The sequence below is a fragment of the Neovison vison genome, chromosome 11 (assembly GCF_020171115.1).
Source record: "Neovison vison isolate M4711 chromosome 11, ASM_NN_V1, whole genome shotgun sequence".
NCBI classification, from domain to species: domain Eukaryota; kingdom Metazoa; phylum Chordata; class Mammalia; order Carnivora; family Mustelidae; genus Neogale; species Neogale vison.
Genome location: NC_058101.1, coordinates 190,892,839 through 190,900,564, shown reverse-complemented (window position 1 = coordinate 190,900,564; position 7,726 = coordinate 190,892,839). Strand labels below are relative to the sequence as shown.

Below are 7,726 nucleotides of genomic sequence, written 5' to 3'. Positions count from 1 at the left end.
CGTGACTGCAGCGGCAGCCTTTCGAAATGGCAATTCCAGGGGCACCTGAGTGGCTCAGTTGGTTAAGCGTCTGCCTTTGGCTCAGGTCATGATCCCAGGGTCCTGGAATCGAGTCCCGCATCAGGTTCCCTGCTCAATGGGGAGCCTGCTTCTCCCACTCCCTCTGCGGTTCCACCAGCGTGCGCTCTCTTACTTTCTCTCTGTCAAATAAACAAATAAAACAGAAAGAAAGAAAGAAAGAAAGAAAGAAAGAAAGAAAGAAAGAAAGAAAGAAAGAGAGGGAGGGAGAGAGGGGGGGGAGGGAGGAAGGAAGGAAGGAAGGAAGGAAGAGGAAGGGAAGGAGGGAGGGAAATGGTGATTCCAGGAGTGGGATTTGGCTATGAGCGGTGAACAGTAAACACTCCTGAACATGGGAAATGTGTGAGCTGGTCCTAAAGGGGGCTCTAGACAACACACCACAACATCCAATACAACCTAGCTCTTAACCTTCTTGCCTTTGTATCTGATGTTCAAGCTTGTTCCTTCCCTTTGATTTCCTTCTTTTTATCTTGTATACTCTCCTAGGGACTGTTTTGGTTTCATCCTCTATCTCCTTCCTTTTGGTATATACTTGCCATCTGCAAAAATGAGCTAGAACTGGGGCGCCTGGGTGGCTCAGTGGATTGAGGCCTCTGCCTTCAGCTCAGGTCATGATCTCTGAGTCCTGGGATCGAGCCCCACATCGGGCTCTCTGCTCAGCAAGGAGTCTGCTTCCCCCTCTCTCTCTGCCTGCCTCTCTGCCGACTTGTGATCTCTGTCTTTCAAATAAATAAATAATACCTTTTTAAAAAATGAGCTAGAACAATTATGACTGGAATTAAAACAAAAAGTCAACTCAGATTTGTCAATCCTGCCACAAAGTAATTCCTCCACATTCCACTTCAAGAAGGATTATACATAATTAAATTGATAGCATGTGACTTTCCTCTCTTTGTCTACTGCTCTTCCATTGCCCTTCCCTGTCTTTTTACAGCAACAAAACCAGGATTTCAGCTTCTAGGTCTTTGCTGGAGTTTTTACTTCTGTGATGGCATCCTTCTTCCAGATATAGATATAGATAAATAGATAGATATAGATATAGGTATAGATATCTATCTGAATGCCAAGCTTGAATTCCACCTCTGTCTCAAATATTTCTCCAATTTTCTTGCCTCCTTCAAATTTTTAGCACACACTGTCTCTGCAATACATTGGGTATTTGATAATATACATCTGACTTTACCTTTCTATACTAACGGTTGTCCATACTAATAACCATGAATTTCTTGAATTTTTCATCTTATACTCAATGCTTGGCACAGTATCTTGCTTATTGCAAGGTTTTTTGTTTATGTGTATATGTGTGTGTGTGCGTGTGTGTGTGTGTGTGTGTGTGTGTATTCCTTTGTTCCCATCAGAACCCATCACATCTATTGTTTTCTATAAAATAAATGAGTGACTTTTGAGCTTTAAGTGTATTTTTTCCAGATCTATCAAGGCATAATTAACATGTAACATATGTAAGTTTAAGGTGATTAACACAACTTGATACACATATATAATGAAACGATTACCACAATAAGTTTAGTCAATTAATTAATTTATTTAAAAGTTTATTTATTTGACAGAGAGAGAGCGACCACAAGTAGGCCAAAAGGCAGGCAGAGGGGGAGAGGGAAGCAGGCTCCCTGCTGAGCAGAGAGCCTGATGCGGGACTCGATCCCAGGACCCTGAGAACATGACCTGACTGAGGGCAGAGCCTTAAGCCACTGAACCACCCAGGTGTCCCAAGTTTAGTTAATTTAGTTAGTTAACCTCACATTGCCATTTGTGTATGTGTGTTGTGATAACACTGAAGATCAACTGTCTTAGCAACTTTGAGATATTGGTACAGTATTGTTAACTGTAGTCACCATACTATACCTTAGATACCATGAACTTATTTATCTTATAACTAGAAATCACTTTAACCAACATCTCTCCTTTTTCCTTGTCCCCAAGTCCCTGGCAATCACCATTCTACTCTCTCCATTTCTGAGTTCTGCTTTTCAAGATTTCAGATATAAGGGAGAAAGAACATGAAGGGAAGGTAGGTGGGGGGGGACGGTGGGGAAAATAGGTGAAGGGGATTAAGAGATACAAACTTCCAGTTATAAAACAAATAGGTCATGGAGATGAAAAATGCAGCATAGGGAATTTTTAAATAGTAGAAGGAGAACATGGAGTATTTGTCCTTGTCCAACTTATTTTCATTTATTGCAATGCCCTCAAGATCCATCCATGTTGTAGCAAATGGTAGAATTTCCTTCTTTCTCATGGCTGAATATTATTCCCTCATGTGCATGGGCATGCACTTGTGTGTGTGTGTGTGTGCGCGCGCGCGCCACATTTGCTTTATCTGTTCATCCCATCATGGACACTTGGCTTGTTCTCATGTGTTGTTTATTGTGACTAATGCAATAAGAAGGTAGATAGTGATTTCATTTCATTAGGATATACACCTAGAGGTGGAATTGCTGGATTATATGGTAGTTCTACTTTTATTTTTTGGAGGAACCTCTATACTTTTTTTTTTTTAAATAGTGGCTGTTGTAATTTATATTCCCAGCAATAGCGCACAAAGTTTTTCTTTTTCTCACATCCTCAACAACATTCATCTCTTGTCTTTTTGAGGATAGCCATTTTAACAGGTGTGCAGTGATACCTAACTGCGGTGTTGATCTGCTTTTCCTGGTAATTAGTGATGTTAAGCAACTTTTCTTTATCTGTTGGTTATTTGTATGTCTTCTTTTGAAAAAAGACTATTCAAGTCCTTGCCCAGTTTTAATCAGATTGTTTTCCTACTATTGAGCTTTAGGAGTTCCTTGTGTATTTTGCTTATTAACTCCTTATCAGAGAGATGCTTTATAAATATTTTCTCCTATTCTGTCTTTGCATTTTGTTAATTGTTTCTTTTGCTATGAAGAAACATTTTAGTTTGATGTAGTTCTGTTTATTGATTTTTGCTTTTGTTGCTTGCTGTTTTGGTGTCATCCAAAAAATTGTTGCCAAGAACAATGTCAAGAAGCTAGTCCCCTATATTTTCTTGAGGAGTTTTATGATTCTAGGTCTTGCATTTAAGTCTTTACTCCATTTCAAGTTAATTTTTTTCAGTGGTGAAAGATAGGGGCCCAGTTTCATCCTTTTGCATGTGAATATCCAGCTTTTCCAACACCATTTATTGAAAATACTATCTTTTTCCCATTGCATATTCTGGGCTGCCTTATGGGTTATCAGTTGACTAAATATGCATGGGTTTATTTCTAGACTCTTGACTGTTCCATTGGTCCATGTATCTGTTTTCTTGTTGTTTGTTTGTTTGTTTGCCAGTATGATACTGTTTTGATTATTATAGCTTTTTAGTAAAGTTTGAAATCAGAAAATTCGATGCCTTCTGCTTTGTTCTTTCTCAGGATTGCTTTGGCTATTTGAGATCTTTTGAAGTTTATACACATTTTAGGATTGATTTTTCTATTTATATGATAATTGCTATTATAATTTTGATAGGGATTGCTTGACTCTGTAGATGGCTTTGGATAGCATGGATATTTTAACAGTATTAATTATTTTGATCTATGAACATGGCATATTTATTTGTGCCTTCTCCAATTTCTTTCATCAATGTCTTATAGCTTTCAATGTACAGATCTTTCACTTGCAAATATCTTCTCCCATTCCGTGGGTTGCCTCTTTGTTTTGTTGACTGTTTCCTTTGCTGTGCCCAAGCTTTTGATCTTGATGAAGTCCCAAAAGTTCATTTTCGCTTTTGTTTCCTTTGCCTTTGGAGACATATCTTGAAAGAATTTGCTGTGGCTGATATCGAAGAGGTTACTGCCTATGTTCTCCTCTATGATTCTGATGGATTCCTGTCTCATGTTGAGGTCTTTTATCCATTTTGAGTTTATCTTTGTGTAGGATGTAAGAGAGTGGTTGAGTTTCATTCTTCTACATATAGCTATCCAATTTTCCCAGCACCATTTATTGAAGAGACTTTTTTCCACTGTATATTTTTTCCTGCTTTGTCAAAGATTATTTGACCGTAGAGTTAAGGGTCCATATCTGGGCTCTCTACTCTGTTCCACTGGTGTATGTGTCTGTTTTTATGCCAGTACCATGCTTTATAGTAATCTTGGTGATCACAGCTTTGTAATAAAGCTTGAAATTAGGCAACATGATGCCACCAGTTTTGTTTTTCTTTTTCAACATTTCCTTAGCAATTTGGGGTCTCTTCTGATTTCATACAAATTTTAGGATTATTTGCTCCAGCTCTTTGAAAAATACTGGGGGAATTTTTATTGGAATGGCATTAAAAGTATAGATTGCTCTAGGCGGTATAGACATTTTAACAATGTTTATTCTTCTGATCCATGAGCTTGGAATGATCTTCCATCTTTTTGTGTCTTCTTTGACTTCTTTCATGAGTGTTCTGTAGTTCCTTGAGTACAGATCTTTTGTCTCCTTGGTTAAATTTATTCCTAAATATTTTATTACTTTTAATGCCATTATAAATGAGACTTTATTTCTTTTTCAGCTATATTATTGTTAGCATACAGAAATGCAGTTGATTTTTGTATGTTAATTTTGTATTGTGCAACTATATTGAATTTTTTTATTGGTTCTAATAGTTTTTTGGTGGAATGTTTAGAATTTTCTATACATAAGATCACATCATCTGCAGACAGAGGCAATTTTATTTCTTCCTTTCTCATTTGGATGCTTTTATTTCTTTTACTGGCTAAATTGCTCCAGCTAGAACTTTTAGTACTATGTCGAATAGCAGTGAGTTGTAAGACGGGGGACCTTTCTCTTATTCATGATCTTAAAGGAAAACATGTCAAACTTTTACCATTGAGTATGATGTTAGCCGTGAATATGTCATATATGGCCTTTATTATATTGAGGTGCATTCCTTCTATACCCAATTTTTTTAGAGTTTTTATCAGGAAGGAATGTTGAATTTTATCAAATGCTTTTTCTGAATAATTGAGATAATCCTGGACAGCATTCCATGTATGCTTGAGAAAAGTGTGTGTCTTGGTGCTGTAGGGTAGAATGTACTCTTTATGTCTCTTTGGTCCGTTTAGAGTAAGACATTATTTAAAGTGGGGTTTTCAAGTTCCCTACTGTTATTGAATTGTCTATTTTTCTCTTAAGATCTGTTAGTATTTGCTTAATATATTTAGGCGCTCTGATGTTGGGTGCATATGTACTTACAATTGTTATATACTCTTAATGAATTGACTGATTTTCTTTGTCTTTTATTAGTTTTTGACTTAGTCTATTTTGTCTCATTGAAGTATGGCTAGTCTTGCCCAATTTTGGTTTTCATTTGCATGGGATTTCTTTTACCGTCCCTTCGCTCTGAGCTTATGTGTATCTTTAAATCTAAATTGAGTCTCTTAAAAAAAGCATATACTTGGATGTTATTTATAATCCAGTCAGCCACTCTATGCCATTTACATTTAAATTTAATCCATTTACATTTAAATAATTATCGGTCAGCAAATGATGCCATCTTATTAATTGCTTACTAGCTGTTTTGTAGTTTCCTTCTTCTTTTCTTCTTCTCTTGCTGTCTTTCATCATGAGTTGATGACTTTTCATATTGGTGTACCTACCTCTTTCAGGTTTAGTGGGGCTGTTCATCTTCCACATAATCTAGTTTGTCTCTTGTTTTAGGTTTTGCTCAAACATCATCTTTCATAAAGAGATACTCACTGTCTCCATCTGAGGTAACTCTGAACTTAGTCAACTATTCCATAATGACTCTTTATGCCTTTATCATGAGGCTTTCGTCTTCATTGCCCTTTTCTCTCCTCACCATAGTACTCCCAATGTCAATTATTATATAATAGTATATAATAACTATAATAAATATTTATTAAATGAATGAAATCCCTCATTAATATTTATCAATTATCCTATAGGTGGTACAATATTATTTCTGGGTATATAGTGAGGAGTACAGTAGTTATGGGCCTTGATTTCATGTAGTTTGTAGTCCAGTAATTGAGACAAATAGTAACCAAAAAGTCAAACAAATATAAAAAGCTCATATTTTTATCTCTGATGTTGCAACTAGCATATAGATAATACTCTACTGTACCTGTGAATCATTCAGTTCTTATCAAAAAAACAGAACCCAACTTCAACAATTCAAAAGATTTTAAATAAAAAAATATTTACAGAGGTATGAACAGTGCTAAGGGAATGGACAAAGAACTTGAGATGCTCAAAGATCACCAAAATCAGAAAGCCATTGTTACCTTTAGGAGTAAAGGGTTAAAGAAAGCAAACAGTATTATTGGAACCTAATAAGTAATGAAGCTGTGGAAATGTGCCACACAATAGGTGTGGTAATCAAAAAGAGATGCTAGCCACTTCTAGAGACATAGCCAAGTGCTATGGTCAAAATCAGGAAGACATACCCCAATGTCTCTCCTCTTCTCTGATTCTCTGCTTGTGCATGCTGCTGGTCAAATCCAACTGGAATCCAAGTAGCAAAGAGGATGGGTAACAAAGTTTCCCAGTGTCAGTATTTTGGGGCACAGGCAGGGAAATGTGGAGACTATATTTTGAGTGTTTGTGTTAAGGGATGGAGGGAAGAAAGGCGTTGTGAACAGAGAATAGTTAAGAAGACCTGAAAGAACTCAACAATATTGTAGTAGAGATTGATTTGCTCCCCTCCCTAAGCTATCCCATAGGAGTATAGTGTTAGCATCATGACAAATACCCAGTGAATGGAAGAATTAAGTCCTTTAAACTTTATACAGTTTTAAAGTTTAATTTTATATTTTTATTCTCATAATGTAAGAATTTGTTCATAACCCTGAAATATTCTAAGAACCTTTTTTTCTGACCAAAAGGGAAAAAAATTCTTCTCTCCTCCCTCCCTCTCCCCTCTTCCTCCCCTTCCCCTCTCCATTTCCCACTTCCCTCCACTTCTCTTCTCTTCCTTCAGTTTGTGTTTTATTGATGCAGAAGCTCAGGCTTTGACCACACACTCCAGCAACAGGTACAGCTGCTCCTTCCTCTGCTACTTCTTGGTCTTGAGGTTTTCCTTGTGATTGTTCAGCCGCAGTCACATGGCACATAATTTCTTGAGCAGCAGATCCAGGAGTTTGTAATTCTTACCCTTGTAGAATCTCCTGATGTTCTCCTTCTGAGTCTGGTTGATGATGGTGAGAGCACATGGGATAGATTTGCAAATAACTGAGATCCTGGAGAGCTTTGAAGCCACTGTGACTGTTGACTGTCACTTTGGGGACATGCAGCTGGGACAGCTCCAACTTCGGGTTTTCCCACTGTTTAAGCAGCTCTTCCTTCTTGCCACAAAAATCTGGAGCCTTAATCTTGGCCATGTGTGGTCGCTGCTGGTAAGGAAAAGAACAGAAGTATTTTCTTTTAAATACCAGAAGTTTCCCCTCCCCAGAGCATTTCAAGATAATAAAATTTACTGATGATTCTGTGGGCCATTAGTAAATTCTGTGGAAAGAGTAAAAACTAGTCCCTGAATTATCATTATCTGGAGTGGTCTGTTTTAAAAGCAGCCAATAAAAAAGGTCATTTTTAAATCCTAAAATGTCACTTAAATAAGAATCACCATGTTACATGTATTTTGCCAAATATCTGTGCATTCTTGGCAGTTTCATGTTAGTAGGAAATGTCA

The 7,726-nt window shown here is 37.1% G+C and overlaps 1 pseudogene; it reads right to left on the bottom strand.

Moving 5' to 3' along the window:
* Positions 1–7,042: 7,042 nt before the first annotated feature.
* Positions 7,043–7,418, bottom strand: LOC122889118 (annotated as a pseudogene).
* Between the last annotated feature and the right edge of the window lie 308 nt (positions 7,419–7,726).